At 37.1% G+C, this 16,180-nt stretch overlaps 1 pseudogene; it reads right to left on the reverse strand.

Moving 5' to 3' along the window:
- Window positions 1-7,638: 7,638 nt before the first annotated feature.
- On the reverse strand, window positions 7,639-14,911 carry LOC119807359 (annotated as a pseudogene).
- Window positions 14,912-16,180: the final 1,269 nt, after the last annotated feature.

The raw sequence follows: 16,180 nt of genomic DNA on the forward strand, positions 1-16,180 counted from the left end.
AGGATGTTGACCCTTGCATCAGTGCACTCAATATTATTTTCCACTTTCTCTTCTATCAGGTTAAAGTCTCTGGATTTATATTGAAGTCTTTGATCCACTTGTACTTGAGTTTTATGCAGGATGACAGATATGGATCTACTTGCCTTCTTCAAATACTTGTAAAGCGTTCTAAAGAAGAATTAAATGGTGTTGCAGAGATCTTCCTCAAAAACCAGCCTACACAACAAGGCCACCAAGATGACATTCCCAAACTGAAACCTGTCTGTCACCACTGTTCACAGAGTAGTTGAGCACACTAGGAAGACATTCAAGAGGCTACAGCAGGAACTGATGGTTTTCATGTCTGGGTGAAAGAATTTCTATCTTCCTGAATCAGTCAACTTTTTCAAATAGATAAAGGGCATTCATGGAGCAGCTGTCATGGGATATGAAGGCTGGAGGGATTAAACTCTCTAGAGTTCCTCAGTGATAAACATTTAAAACAACCATAATGAAGTTCCTCAGATCTGCCACCATGGTATTGTCAGGGTACTATCTGACAGTACATTAACAGGGCTAAGTGGTCTGCCCCATACGATGCCAAGGCCAATGCACTCACCATCCAGAGTCTGCTAGTAAAGCCCAACATTAAAGTAACCACTTTAAAAAGTATCTGCCAGAAACCTACTCAAAGTTGATCACAGGCAGAGTCCTGACCTGAGCTGTTTAGTCTCTCTTATATATAGTTTATTTTTATTTTCCTTAGATCTTCTGTTCTTCCCTTAATGTTTTTTAGGACAAAGTATCTTGATCTGTAGTGTTATTTTCTTTGATTTATTTTTTTTAAAATTTTGACTAAATCGACCATTACAATAAATACATTTGATTGTTTCAGTTTTAAAAATGGACAAGTATCTCCATTGTCCTTGGCTTCGAGCCTTGTCAGTTTGGTTGCTCACCTTCCTGGACCTGGAGGGAGTTGGGAGGACCTTGGACTCAACATAGTGTAGAGAACCCTGATGGCTCTTTGGCCTGGAGAGGGAGGGAGTGGGGGTATGGGTGGAGGGGAGGGGAGGGAAGGGGGAGGAGGAGGGAAGGAGATGGCAATTTTTAATAAAAAATAAATAAACTGGAAAAAAATGGACAAGTATTAGAACTTATCATGGGCTTTTGATTATATTCTTGAATTTGTTTTATTCACTTGTAGTTATAATTTCATAGTTTTATGTCTTCTTCTTTGCTGGACTTTTAGTAATGGCTTTCTTTAGAAGTTAACGCTTGGATGTCTTTTCCTGCCTACATATATCATTCTTGATTTTTATCATTTATCTCAGCAAGTTTAAATACCTTTGTTTTACTTTTATCCTCTCCCCAAAATTATGTCTATCTAAAACTTTCCTTTTTAATTCTATTCCCTACATCCAACTACATAATCAGTATATTAATTTGAATATCAAACATATATCAAAAATGTGTCCCAGGTAAAGTTTCTAATATTCATTACAAGATCCAATTTTAAATGAATATTTTTCAATGATAGTTATTATTTTATTTTTATCATATTTTATTATTTTAAACAATTTTTAAACTTACATACATTTAGAACAAACTCTCCCCTTACCCTATGTCCTTCCATATTTTCATCCAATTTTAAGTACTTTCCAAGAAAAAAAAAACAAAACAAAAATATCACAAAGAGCCAATATAATAACATCTCCTACAAACAAAAGAAACAAACAACAACATTCACAAAGAAAAAAACTGTAACCAAATAAAAGCAATCCCAGGAAAAAAACCCTTGGAGTCTATTGTATGTTGATCAACTGAATATGTGCCTGCCCTAGAGTGTTTACAATATCCTGAGTCACTGCATTGGACAAAACTGATTCAACTCCCAGCAGGTACAAGTGACAGTTCAGTTGTTAAGCTTTATCCTAGAGGTTAGATTGTCATTAATTAATTAGTTAATTTTAAAATATATAACAAAATAAAATATAAAACAAAAAGTATCACATCAAAATTTGACTAGGTAAATTAACAGAAGGGAAATATCCCAAGAGCAGCCACAAGAATCAGATACCTAATGGCTATACCCTAAGGTAAACACTTAAATGGAAGCCATCATGTTTATGTGGAGGAACTGGAATGGATCCAATAGGCCCTGTGTATGCTGCTTCAGTTTGTGTAATTTCAGTTGAGTTTTGCCCATGGTGGTTTAGAGGACCTGAATTTCTTGGTGCCCTTCATCGCCTCTGACTCTTACACTTTGTCTCCGTTTCTTTGGGGTTTCCTGGATTCTGATGGGAATTTAAAGGAAGCATCCCATTTATAGCAGAATGTTCCAAGGATTTTTATGCTCTGTATAATGTTTGAGTGTGGATGCCTGTATTTGTTCCCATCTGCTGCAGGAGGAAGCTTCTCTGATAATGGCTGAGAAAGCCACTGATCTCTCTGAGTATGGCGGAATATCAGTAAGTCACTTTATCACTAAAATTCCTTTTTCTTGTTTTAGAACCATAGTATTTGATTTTGGGCTAGATCCTTGGCTATCTAATCTCAGGTTCTTGTTCTTCATCATCCAAACAGTGTTAGGTATTGTTTCCATCTCACTGAGTGAGCCTTAAGTCAAATCATTTATTGATTGGTAACTCACACAAGCCTTGTGCCACCATTGCATATATTTCAGGCAGTACAACATTGCGGATCAAAGATTTTGCCATTGTTTTGGTGTTTATGTTTCTCTTTTGGTGGCATGCAGTGGACATTCTTATACCAAACCACTAGACTATAGGGGAGAAAGCTATGAAAGCTATGTATGTATGCATATATATATGTATATATATACATATACATATATATATGTGTGTGTGTGTGTGTGTGTGTGTGTGTGTGTGTATCTGTATTGAAGACAGAAGGTGTGAGATTCCCCAGGGACTGGAGCTACAGGAAGTTGTGAGCTATCATGTATGTGCTTGGAATCTAACCCAAGTTCTCTGGAACAGTAATTCTCTTAATCACTGAGTTTTCTCTCCAGAATTCTACTATAGTTGTCTTACTCTTATTTGATGGGATGTCTCATAGATGATTCTCAAGCTAATAGTTATGAACCAGTCTTTACTTTGTGCTATTGTGTAAGTGTATTAGCATTGTATTAATCATCCTTCAGAAAAATAAGGTTCACTATTTCTAGTTTGACTTTCAGGTGTGATTTCAATCCTAATTGCACTATACACTTTTAATATTTTTTTCTTTCTTTTTCCTTTCATTTTATCTTTCTTTCTCTTTCCCATATTCATATATTTGATGTGCATTCTTGTGTTTTGCATGTTCATATGGGTATGTGAATGTATGGGTGTGTATGTATACACATATGGAAATAAGAAATTGAAGGCAAATATCCTTTGTGGGTAGCTTTCTACCTTATACACTATGGCAGGTTTTCTATTTGAACCCATAATTCCTCTGTCTAGCTAGCATTTCCTGCCACACCCACCTAGATTCTGTTACTTCTAGGGTTCTAAACTGGTCCTCATGTTTATGCACCAAGCCATCTTCTCAGGCTCTGAACACAGTCTTATAACAATGCTTTTGTTACCATGTGATATCTGCTTTGAGGAAAGCCAAAGTGAATTGAATCTATCAATGCATGAGTTAAACATTATTAAAATTTATCAACATTCTTGCTTCCCTTCTTGTTTCCATAGTTTCTGTACATTTAGCACACAGTTCAAGACCCTTAGAGCAGCTTACATGATATGCTGTGATAAGGCCTCTCATTCATTCACTCTCCAGTTATGTGCTGTACATGTTAGTACATATTTGCATCTGTAACTGTCACACAAGATATATGTCTCTTATTGCTCCTATTTCCAAGTATAGGGGAAGAGAGTTCTGCAAAATCTCTTTTTATTAACTCCATTATATTCAAATATTTGCTTAATTGCTGCATCCCTGAAATTCTTGAGATATAAACCTACAGATATTACATTCTAGCCTCTCTTCTAAGGAATTGTCATACTCTAATTATCTTTATTCTCACAACAATTGATCACTAATTTGACTTATTGTGAACAAAGAAAGTACTTTCCAAGTGACAATAATTTTTTGAAATGATGTTTTACTTCATATCACAGTATGTGGTCATTTTTGGAAATGTTTATGCTTAGATTGAATTCTTCTGTTCTTGATTTTAATGTGCACTTACCCACTAGATCAAATTGCTTAATTGCATGATTAAAGTCTTTTGTATTCTTAGTGATTTTCTCTGCCTAATTTACCAATTACCAAGAAAAGCATATCAAAATTTCCCTGCTCAACCATTTGATTTGTCCCTATTCCCTGGAAATCTGCAAATTCTTTAAATATTTTGAGTTTACTTGTAGGTCCATATAAATTGTTAATATTTACATCATTTCTTTTACTGAAATTTTAACAGTGGACAGAGACCCTTATATACAGTAGTTTTTAGGAGTCTGAATCTGGCAATGACTCACCTGGGCCATCTATTAATCATCTCATAGCATTGAAATCAATGGATATGCTTCCTCTCATTTCTGTAGCTCAAACTCCCTTTGTTCAATCCTTCAGCTGTTCACTGGAGCAAGTTTACAATGCTGGGAACCTAGACTATTTGCATTTATCTTAATATTTTAGTTGATTTTAGTTTTAAAAGTATAGATGAATGTATTTATTAATATCCTGAAACAAAATAAATGTTTTAAGTCCAGGAAAAAAATCAGAACAAAACCATCAAAAATTTTTCAAATAATGAAGACAAACATTGGAGAAAAAGAAGAAATAGCATCTTATAAATAAATAAAAATAAAAATAAAGTAAATGAAAATAAAAAGTCAACAAACATCAAGGAAAATCACAAAGAGCTTACAATATATTTCAGAATAAGTGTGCTACTCAATATACTTGACAAGAACCCTGAAATTTGGACTTGTGAAAAACACAATGATTAACCTAGAAATTACTTGTTGTAACATATAAAAAAAGATGACTAACTGAGCCAAATGTTATTTTCTCCTGAATTTTCATTTAGTAGGTATAGTTAATAGTTTTAGAAGCTTTAATCACGGTGTTACAGATTATTAGGTCTTCATGTCCTTGTGTGATTTCCTTCACTTTATTATGGGAAATTGTCACTAACCTTTAGTGACCAACACTTGACAGAAATGGCAAGATAGTACTTATAAAACATATTTATGAAATGATAGAAGAATTTATATTTCCTCTTTCCCACTTCCCCTCCATTTTTCTCAACTCTTCTTCCTGTTTTCCTTCATTTTCTTATGAAGTAGAAGAAACCTGCATGCACCTATAGAACCACAATTTGTGTGTTCAGCTAGGATACAGAAACAAAAATAAATGTAGTAGTGATATGTGGGTCTTTCCCCCCACATCACAGAGCCTTCAACTGTCACACAGTGGATGGTTCAATGACTCCCTTCTGCAAGAGTTAAAACTAGAAACAATCAGTTGGTCAATACTTAAGAGCCTGCACCATAGAAACATCAAGAAACATATCTTTTGTTTTGAAATTTCGGGTTTACTAGTAATTTTTACTCCAGATTTAAATGGCAAAATAAAATGTATATCAAAATGATATAATATGGATTCAGACTTACAGAGAAGTATAGGGTTACAATGATAATTTGAATGCCCAAAAATATAAAAATCCTGTTTTTTTTCCCTGTAATTTCAAGATCTACTTCACAAACATTTTCTAATGGTACTAATTCTGCACCATTTTAAAAGGAAATCAGTTTTCATTCAGTTCTTTTTTTTTTCTAGGTGCTTAAAAAATGTAATGCAGGCTTATTGATCTGAAGAGTTAACAGTGTGTGTTAAACTGGTTCTATACTTGTGTGTAATAAGAAACAAGGAAAAATACAGAATTAAAAACAAATAGTGGAATAGAACTGATCTGCTTAACTGTAAATATACTATTAAGATAATGAAAATAATGTGGTAAATAGCTCATCACCTAAGTTATTTACAATTTTTGGACCACTTTTTGGAAAAAAACATTTTTCTGTGATGTTCCTGAGATTCAGATATAAGATTATCACTGTAGCCATATCATCAACTAGATCTGGGAATTCTCTGGACCCTTGTTTTCTAATGTTAACCAGTTGTAGATCTCTGTTATAATCGTCATTTACTGCAAAAGGAGTCTTCTTGGCTGAAGGATGAGAGCTACCCTGACCTATGGTAAGGATAATTATTTGCAATACATTTCATAAAGCAAATTTACCAGAGTACGTTCTTTTTTTAGTTCTAATTTTATTAGTAAATAACCAATAACTAATTTGGGTGGGTAGATCATTCCTTTGCCTCTTTCTGTTTTATTCATGCCATTTTCTCCCCTTGTTTGGTAGTTTGACATATCTATCTTAGTAACATTATTTTTCAGTTTTTCTTCTTTTCTACTATGGATGTTGAATGCTATAACTTCCCTGCCACAACTTTGTATCACAGCTTTGCTCTGCAGTATTTTATAATCTTTGTCTTCATTTGAGTACTTATTTCTTAAGATTCTGTATTGTGTTCTCTAATACAAGTTAATTAGAGGTAAGAGAAACAACATGAAAATATAGTGTATACTTCCAGAGTCTGTTTTATTACATACTTCTCATTGATTTTTCTAATTTCATTTTTCCAGAAAATGTAAAATTTTGTACTAATAATCAGTGTTAGCAATATATGAACTTTTAAACTCTTACTTTACAGTCAATTGTATCATCCATTTCTTAATAAATTGTAAATATCTTACAAATCAGTAACTCTTAGATATATTTACCTTAATTTATAGAGTCATAAGTGTGTATTAACTTTATAAACATTGATAAGTGTTTTTTCAAACATATGTACTTATTTAATTGCTTTTGATGCATTTTTGAAATAAAGCATTAAATTATTGCTTTAATTTTTTTTCAAGAGAATTAAATTCGTTTATTGATTACACATGATAATGGATGATACACAAGCTTCATTCCCATCTGTATTATTTTATCTGATACCATTATTCAATTTTGATATTGCATAGGGTGTGCCAACAACCATTTTATAACCAAAATTGTAACCTTGCTTGGATGATGACCCTTTTAATGGTGAAACTCAAAGTCACAACTGACAGTTTAACCACACCAAGGTTTTCGAAGACAATGGCTTCCACACCCAAGCAATCATAAATGAATCGCAAATGGAACTTGGCACCACCCTGAAAGGATGCTAACTTCACACTGTTGGAGAAGTTTACCAAGATGGCTTCAGAGTAGACTAACTTTACACAGCCCATTTAAAAAAGAAAAATAAAATAAAAAAAAAGACATTTATTCAGTGTCATGATCAGACTATTACATTTAGCAATCAACATCATGGGTGAGAAGAGGTCTACAGTAAAACCCTTTGTTGGAATGCTTTACACTTTCCACAGAACAGAAACTAAAATAACCTGTTATACAATTATACAGTCCTCGAGTCTTTTTGCCCGTACACATGAGTATTGTCTGAAACATGTCTTCTTTGTAGCAGCTGGGCCCTGCCACCACAGTGCTTGGCTGAGTTCACAAATCTGTTGTCACCTGGAGCTTCCCTCCCTGTCACTTCTCTGGCTCTCCTCTCCTGCTAAGCTTTGTTTCCTGGCTGTAATTAGAACCTCCCGCCCCTGCCATAGCTGCTGCTGCTGCTGCTGGAACCGCCATAGCCACCTTGATTTCGTGGTTTAGCAAAGTACTGGCCTCCACCCCCATAAGGGCCAGAGCTTCTGCCTCCAAAGTTTCCTCTTTTCATTGGTCCAAAATTTGAAGACTGATTGTTGTAATTGCCAACCAAAATCATTGTAGCTTCCACCACCTCCAAAATTGCTTCCATCATTCCCGAATCCATTATCGCCATCCCCACTGCCACTGTATCCACCACCACCACGGCTGCCACCGAAGCCACCACGACCACTGAAGTTTCCCCCTCGACCAAAATTGTCATTGCCGCCAAAACCGCCTCCACGACCACCACCGAAGTTTCCAGAACCACTTCGACCTCTTTGGCTGGACGAAGCACTAGCCGTCTCCTGCTTGGATAGGGCTTTTCTTACTTCACAGTTGTGCCCGTTCACAGGATGGTATTTCTGAATGACAATCTTGTCCACAGAGTCATGGTCATCAAAGGTGACAAAAGCAAACCCTCTCTTTTTTCCACTGCCTCTGTCAGTCATGATTTCAATCACGTCAATCTTCCCATACTGATCAAAATAATCTCTCAGGTGATGTTCTTCCGTGTCTTCTTTATTACCACCAACGAAGATCTTTTTCACGGTTAAGTGGGCACCCGGTCTCTGAGAATCCTCTCTCGACACAGCTCTCTTGGGTTCCACAACTCTTCCATCCACCTTATGGGGTCTCGCATTCATAGCGGCAACCGCTTCCTCCACAGTGGCGTAGGTAACAAACCCAAAGCCCCTGGATCGTTTGGTGTTTGGATTGCTTTAATTTTTTTTTTTTTTAAAAAAGTTTTGTCAGCCTTTATTTTGTATACTTTTAAGTTGCACGATGTAGTTATGTCATTTAAAATTGTGTCAACTTCCTCTTAATCTGCCTCTCAATGATGGAATCACCCTCACGCTGCACAGCATAGCTCTTCCCTGACACTGTAGACTATATGCTGGATGTTTATAATACACCAAATGTATTTTGGTATTTGTAAATATCTCAATCTCCCACACTCTTCCTTCAGTTTCACATTTTCTTCTGACTTCATTTTGACTCATGTTGAAAAGCAAAAGTTGTGTTTCTTTTGATTTTTAATTCTAGATCTAATCCTGAATTGGGGGTATTCATTCACCCTGCTTTATTTTAGATTGAGAAATTTTGTTTTTCAAACTTTCCGTTTTTCTTTTCTTTATTTGTCTATCATAATTCACACAACTACTCTCCCTCACCACTGTACAGTGCTAGGAACAATTATGCTCAAGTGTTACACCCATAATTGTAGATCTTACATCTAGTTTTTGATCTCCAAAAGCAAGATACAAATATATATGTTTCTATAGTTAGTCACTATAATTCACATCTACTAATTTTTTTGTTTAGCTATTTCTAATTTGTCTTATGTTTTATACTTTATTTTAGATATCACTTTGTTATTTAATACATATTTTGTTTCTAAAACCTCTCTGTGGAATATTTTATTTCTTATTTTGGTGTGTATTTCTGTTTTGGGTTGATAACATAAACAACCACAATTATTAACTACCCTGTGACTTTTAATTCCCTCCATTCCTTAACTGGGCTATGCTTGTTCCAACGTTTAGAGAACTCTAATGGCGGTGTCATGTTTAATTTCCATGATATCGTTGTGGGAATCTGAGAGTTTAAATCTGTCCTGCCTCTGCTATCTTCTTTATCCTAAGCAAAAACAAAAACAAAACAAAACAAACAAACAAAAACAAACAAACAAAAACAAACAAACAAAAACTACCTCTCATTAAACACATTTTATTTTGTCTGACTTTTTTTTTTTTTTTTTTTTTTTTTTTTTTGGTTTTTCGAGACAGGGTTTCCCTGTAGTTTCTAGAGCCTGGCCTGGAACTAGCTCTTGTAGATCAGGCTGGCCTCGAACTCAGAGATCCGCCTGCCTCTGCCTCCCGAGTGCTGGGATTAAAGGCGTGCGCCACCACCGCCCGGCTTGTCTGACTTTTATTTGCGAGGTCATGACAAGCTATTTTCATATAAAATAGTATGCTGCTTGTCAATAAGAGTTATTCCTGATTAATAACTTACTGTAAAAAAAAAATCCAATGATATCCTTTAGTAACCCATTAAGGAGACAATGCAATCTCTACTTGCAGATGTGCTGGTCATATAGTTTTCTAAGCATTTCATATCCAAAACGTCCATGTGATCATATCCTAAGAAAGTAATAGAAACTAAGGTTTTAATCCAGATAATAGTTAAATTATATTATTAATTTAATATGGGGACAATATATGATTTCTAGTAAATCTAAATAAAATAGAAATCATTAACTTACTTTCTAAATGGCAATGGCAAAAGGATTATTAATTTTTTCTAGTCCCCTTGTCTCTGATATAAAATCTGAAAGGAAAAGTTTTATGTTATGATTTCAGAGCAGCTGCTTTTTTGTGCAAAGCAAGCATTGCTTAATTCCTAGGATCGGCAGGGCTAATATCAGAGATTTACCCTCAACATTTTAATAACCACAGCTGTGCTTACTCACGGGCAGAAAAAAGGCAGAAAAGCAGAAATCGCTAGCATTTGTGTGGTCATCAAAAACACCATTCCTGAGGGTGACCACAGACCCACAGCCATCCATTCAAAGTCTGCAAATAAACTGCACAATTAACAGGATGTCTAACTCCCAAGGTGGGGAAATTATATTTAGAGACAACCAAAGATCTGCATGAGTTTGGTGCTACATTATTTTCATGTACACATTTATTTATATATTTTAGCTAATATGCAGCTGTCTTATTTACTAAAGTTCATGATAAAGTATTTAATGTATATTTAAAAGTTGGTGTTCCTTTTTACTCTACTAAGGAGACTAATAGAGAAAAATAATTTTTAAAGCTAACTACTAAAATTTACAAAAACAGATTGCATTTATCTTTTCATTTTCATTCAATTCAACCAAAATCCACATGGCTGAGTGTAAACTTTTGAATAGTAATAATAAATGTCTTCTTTTATTGTCTGAACTTGTCTTCATTAGGCCATAACTACTTAATCAAAGACACTCTGAAACTAATGTGATATATAATAGAAATACTTTAAAACTCATATTATTTTACTCCTACCAAAACTAATAATTTATTTAATACAAACCAGTTATATCTGCATGTAGATGAGGACTGTGCCCTCATTCTATTTAAACAGCTTGTTGTCTCTTACAGTAAGCCTCATGATCATGAAAGCAGGGATAATTAAGCAACAGATGTTCACAGACTGCAGGAAGACTGACAGGTTTCCGTAATCAAAACTGAAGAAAACTGTGAAAAAGATAGATTAATATCATCAGCGTGAGATAAAATACATCATGAAGCCATATGACACTGACAGGTATTGGGCAAGTATCTGGCATACATTTTTAGGCCCAAGTGTTTCTGAAGCTAAAACTGCGCACATTTGTTAATGCATGAAATCAATGTATAACTTGATGGCAACTAGACTTTAAACTTTTCATTACTTTGACCTTTTTACATTCAGCATAGTTTATGTAATGGCAGTTCTGTTCTCTCTTGCTGATAATACAGAGAGAGATCTGTGTAAGAAACAGGCACAGTACAAAGGTAGTGCCATCATCAATTTATAGAATCAAGTTCTATAAATTTTAATATAGTTTCATAATTCATAAGTAGATTAATGATTTTATTATAATATTCCTATATCAACTGGTCAGGGCACTTACCAAAGAAGCACAATGTCCTGGGGTCTATCTACAGAAGTGGAAGATAAACAGAGGTGATGGAAGAACTCCAGTGTGTTATACTGCCAGAGATTCCTCCCAGTTTCTCTTGCATTTGTTCATGCATATATTTACTCCAACATCTTATGTTTTAAACATCCTGCCAACCCTTGAAAAAGATCATGACATTGACCATTGCATAGTTGTTAAATATCTTTATTCTTATAAAATCAGGACAATAATCAGGACAGGTAAGGTGCTTGCAGTGCAAGTGTCGAGATCAGATTTCAAACACACAAATCTCATGTAAAAAGTTATATGGATGTAAATGTCTGTAATCACAGTTTTCACACAGAGGAGTGAGTGGTAGAGACAGAGAGATCCCCGAAGCTCACACCCCAGTGATCCTGGTATGTAGAGTTAAGAAACAGTAAAAGGCCCTATATCCAATATGGAAGCAAACAAGGACCAACACAGGAATTTTTCCTCTGACCACCACACCTCTGCCATGCAATGAATTCCAAGTAGTGTATGCTCCAACATTCATACATACATGTTTGTGCATGCACACATACAAACACACACACACACACACACACACACACACACACTTACAAGTGAAAAAAGATAATACTCTTACTAAAAATGAAATAACTTATGTTTACAATATGGAAGAAATGAAAAGGGCAAAATATATTTCCCCAAAATATCGGGGAAATGTTTCAAAGAAGAGTCACTCAGTTTGCTGGAACCTGGAAGCAGGAATTGACGCAGAGGATATGGAGGAATACTCCTTACTCAGTTGCTTTCTTAAACAACCTGATACCACATGCTCAGGGTGCTATAGCATACAGTAGACTAAACTATTCTATATCAGTTATTTATCAAGTCAATGGTCTCCACAGAGTTGCCTAATGACCAGTCTAATGGAGTCATATTCACAACAGAATTTCCCTTTTGCTAGATGGCTCTGGCTTTTCTCAAATTGTTAAGTAACCAGAACAGCAGTAACCTTTAAAGTGATTTTTGAGGAATGGATACAATTTCAGAGGAAAGAAAAAGGAGAGATTAAAGAGAAGAACCAATTCACTGTGTATACTAAAATTGGAGAACGAGCCCACCTAACCCCATAGCATCTTGGAGTCCTGATTTGGCCACAAAATCACCCTAGTTCATCCCTTAAGCCCTTACACCCTTTCCTTCTATCCCATTTCCATGCCTTTGTGACTCTACCAGACCACAGAATCATATTTCTCTAAGGCATCCACAGCTGCCACCCTGGACGGTGACTTAAATCAGAGCTTTGTTCAAGCCTCATCAGAGAAGTTTATTCTCAGGATAGATGAGGCACAAAAGGACAATGACAGCATGGGGAGTGAGAGGCATCTGAGCCCTCATCCCTAAAGGCGATATTTTCACATCAAACTCAACCCCTCAAAGCCCAGGGATCTATGCTAAAGAGGAGTTAGAAAGGTTACAAGAGCCCCAGATGAGGGCTGACTCCTAGGTAGCAGTGTCTTCCAGACAGAACAGGACTGATACACATATAAACTGAAAGACGGGCACAGAATGCAAAAGACCAGCACCAGTTCAAATCAAATAAAATCCCAGCACTATGAAGGAGAATTGCATATAAAATTCTACCCCAACCAAAAAACTATTTGTACCTGATACCTGCTTGGAAAGTAAAAATAAATTTTTGGTAATGTAGTGTTACTGGGTATATCAACCACACTTCAGAGCAGGTCCTTTGACCAGGTGTAGCTGGCCAACATGAAACTGATACCATATTTTTGTTAGGCATATTTTGGGCTTTCTGTTTTGTTTTGTTATATTTTTGTTTTAATTTTATTTTAATTTAATTTTTGGTTCGTTTTTATTTTAGTTTTTGAGATAGAGGGAAGAAAGATAGAGAGAGAGAGAGAGAGAGAGAGAGAGAGAGAGAGAGAGAGAGAAGAAGAGTTGGTATTTCAGGATCTGTGAGTAAGAAATATGATCAAATATATTGTATTATAAAAGAATTTGTAATAAAATTTTAAAAGGGAAAAAATGGAAATGAGGACAGGAGAAATGAAGAGAAGAAAAAACAGTTTAATAGTAGCATTAGGGCATATAATGCTAATCCTCTAAATCATTGCTATGGTTGATGATCTAGCAGCCAGCAGTATCAACCTCTTCCTTCCTTCTGCATCTTTTTCTATGCAATTCCTCTTCTCTTTGCCACTTGGAGAAAGGGTATCAGGGTAAATACTGTGGCTCATTCTGTGAAAAGCCTTCATTAGTCTTATCCTCAATTGGTACTGAGGTTCTTTTTAGGCTGACCATTTTACTTGGGATTAGAATTGTAGATAAATATGATTTCTCAGAAGGGCAGTAAAACGGACCATTAAAAACATAGCACAAATTAGCTTTTTCAACGTAATTGACTGCACACAGAGGGACCATAAGGGATTTGGGACATGAAGCAGGCCCATTTCAATGCAAATGAAAAGCAACAAAAGTACACAAAGAGGGTGTGCCTTGCAGTCAGGGGAGACCTAGGCAGAAAACAGAAATAGTATTTTAATAACCTGGAAGACAAGGGGAAGCTTCTAAATATCAAAGGTGAACAATTTCTACAGTGCTCCTTAAGTGTCGAAACCAAATGAAAATGCAGTTATGCCAGGGTAGCTGCTGGTGTACTTCTAACAGAGACTGACAAATATGCTTTCTTTGATTGTCTATTGGAATATCATTCAAGAAGTGCATGATTACATGGCTTTAAGCTTTTGAAGAGCATGGACTTCAAATGATCATGCTTTGGGTAGTATATGTTTGGTGACCATCTATCTCTCTGTTTCTGATTCTCTCTCTCTCTCTCTCTCTCTCTCTCTCTCTCTCTCTCTCTCTCTCTCTCTCTCTCTCTCTCTCTCTCTCTCTCTCTCTCCCCGTGTGTGTGTGTGTGCATCTTTGAATTTGCTTTGAATTTGTAAACATGACTTTGTGTGTGGACGGGCATAATTGCAGATCCAACTATCTCAGCATTTTATCATGATAAAAATGAGAATTAAAAGAAGTTCACTGGTGTTTCAGTGGCTTGTCTCAGTTCCCTCACACAGTCATTCTGAATGGTGTGATCATTTTGCTTGTCTTTTCTTATCAATGTAGAAGGGTGTGATCAGAGCTTACATTTACAAAAGATAAAATAACATCAAAGCCAGGACTTATAGGCTTGTTCTACCACTAAAACTTTTAGCACTCAGATCAAATAAATGGCAACGCTGTATCTGTGGCTAAGGAGTTTTCCTGTGAAGAATTAAATGTAATCGACAAAAGATTGTCTCTCACATATTATCTTGAATTCCCATCTACATACTAATTTTCTATACTGCTTACAAGAAACTGATCAAGATCACGAACTGATTCATCCAACCATGTAAGCTGCATCTCCAATACATGTTAACTGTTCTGGATCAGATTTGACATGCACTTCTGAGCATCCTAAGACAGTGGCTTGGACCATATTGCTGAAAAATCGCATGGGAACAGTGTGTGCAGTTTGTACAGTATCAGGTTGTTTGCTTCACCAAACAAGATCAAGTTTGTGGAACATTATGTCAAATGAATGTTCTAAAAATAATTGATATTCTATATGTGTGAATAGGAACTCCTGGAAGACCTGGAGGAAGAGGTGAGTGTCTTAGCTACTAGCTAGACAGCCTGCTCTCTTGGTCCTAGAATACTGGTGGCACATCCTGTGCCCCACCCCCACCTGACAAATACCCAGTGACCTGGCAGCAGGAGCCTTCCAGCCCTCACCCACTATTCCCTACTTGTTCAGCAACCACCAGGGCACATGTGCACCTGGAGTAAGAACAATCATCTGAGCCATAGGCCCCACCATCTGCAATTGGAGAAAGAGCTGGGTAGACTACAGTGTATGAATACAATCAACAACATAAAGAACAATATGGCAGCACCAGAACCTACAACAGCAAGACCTAAACATCCACACAGATGACGAAGAAGAAAACTACCTTAAAAATAACTTCATGACCCTCCCCCTTCCTCATCCTCCCGTCTTTGGGGCCACAAAATCCCACAGCTCAGCCTGTTTGGGCTCTGGGGACCTGGAATTGAGTGCACCCAGGCCGGTGGGAGGTCCCCTCCTTCATTTGACTGCCTGGAGCAAGGTAGGCCTTTGTCTGAGAGCTGCTTGGCCTGCAAGGGGACCTGAAAATCTGCAGGAGGATCCATCGTTCTTTGGGGTGAGTGAGGAGTGAGTGCCCGAACCGCGGCAGCTGCCCGGAGAGGGACCACCGACTCTCCACAACCCCCCCCCTGCCACCAGCACACTTCCTGCTCTTCCTGCAGGGGTTATTCTCCCCGGATACTGCCTCTCTCTCCCTGTCCCTTCCCAGCTTGCACCCAGAATCCTCCCCCCCTCCCCCTTCCTCATCCTCCCGTCTTTGGGGCCACAAAATCCCACAGCTCAGCCTGTTTGGGCTCTGGGGACCTGGAATTGAGTGCACCCAGGCCGGTGGGAGGTCCCCTCCTTCATTTGACTGCCCGGAGCAAGGTAGGCCTTTGTCTGAGAGCTGCTTGGCCTGCAAGGGGACCTGAAAATCTGCAGGAGGATCCATCGTTCTTTGGGGTGAGTGAGGAGTGAGTGCCCGAACCGCGGCAGCTGCCCAGAGAGGGACCACCGACTCTCCACAACCCCCCCTGCCACCAGCACACTTCCTGCTCTTCCTGCAGGGGTTATTCTCCCCGGATACTGCCTCTCTCTCCC

The sequence above is a fragment of the Arvicola amphibius genome, chromosome 2, assembly GCF_903992535.2.
Source record: "Arvicola amphibius chromosome 2, mArvAmp1.2, whole genome shotgun sequence".
NCBI classification, from domain to species: domain Eukaryota; kingdom Metazoa; phylum Chordata; class Mammalia; order Rodentia; family Cricetidae; genus Arvicola; species Arvicola amphibius.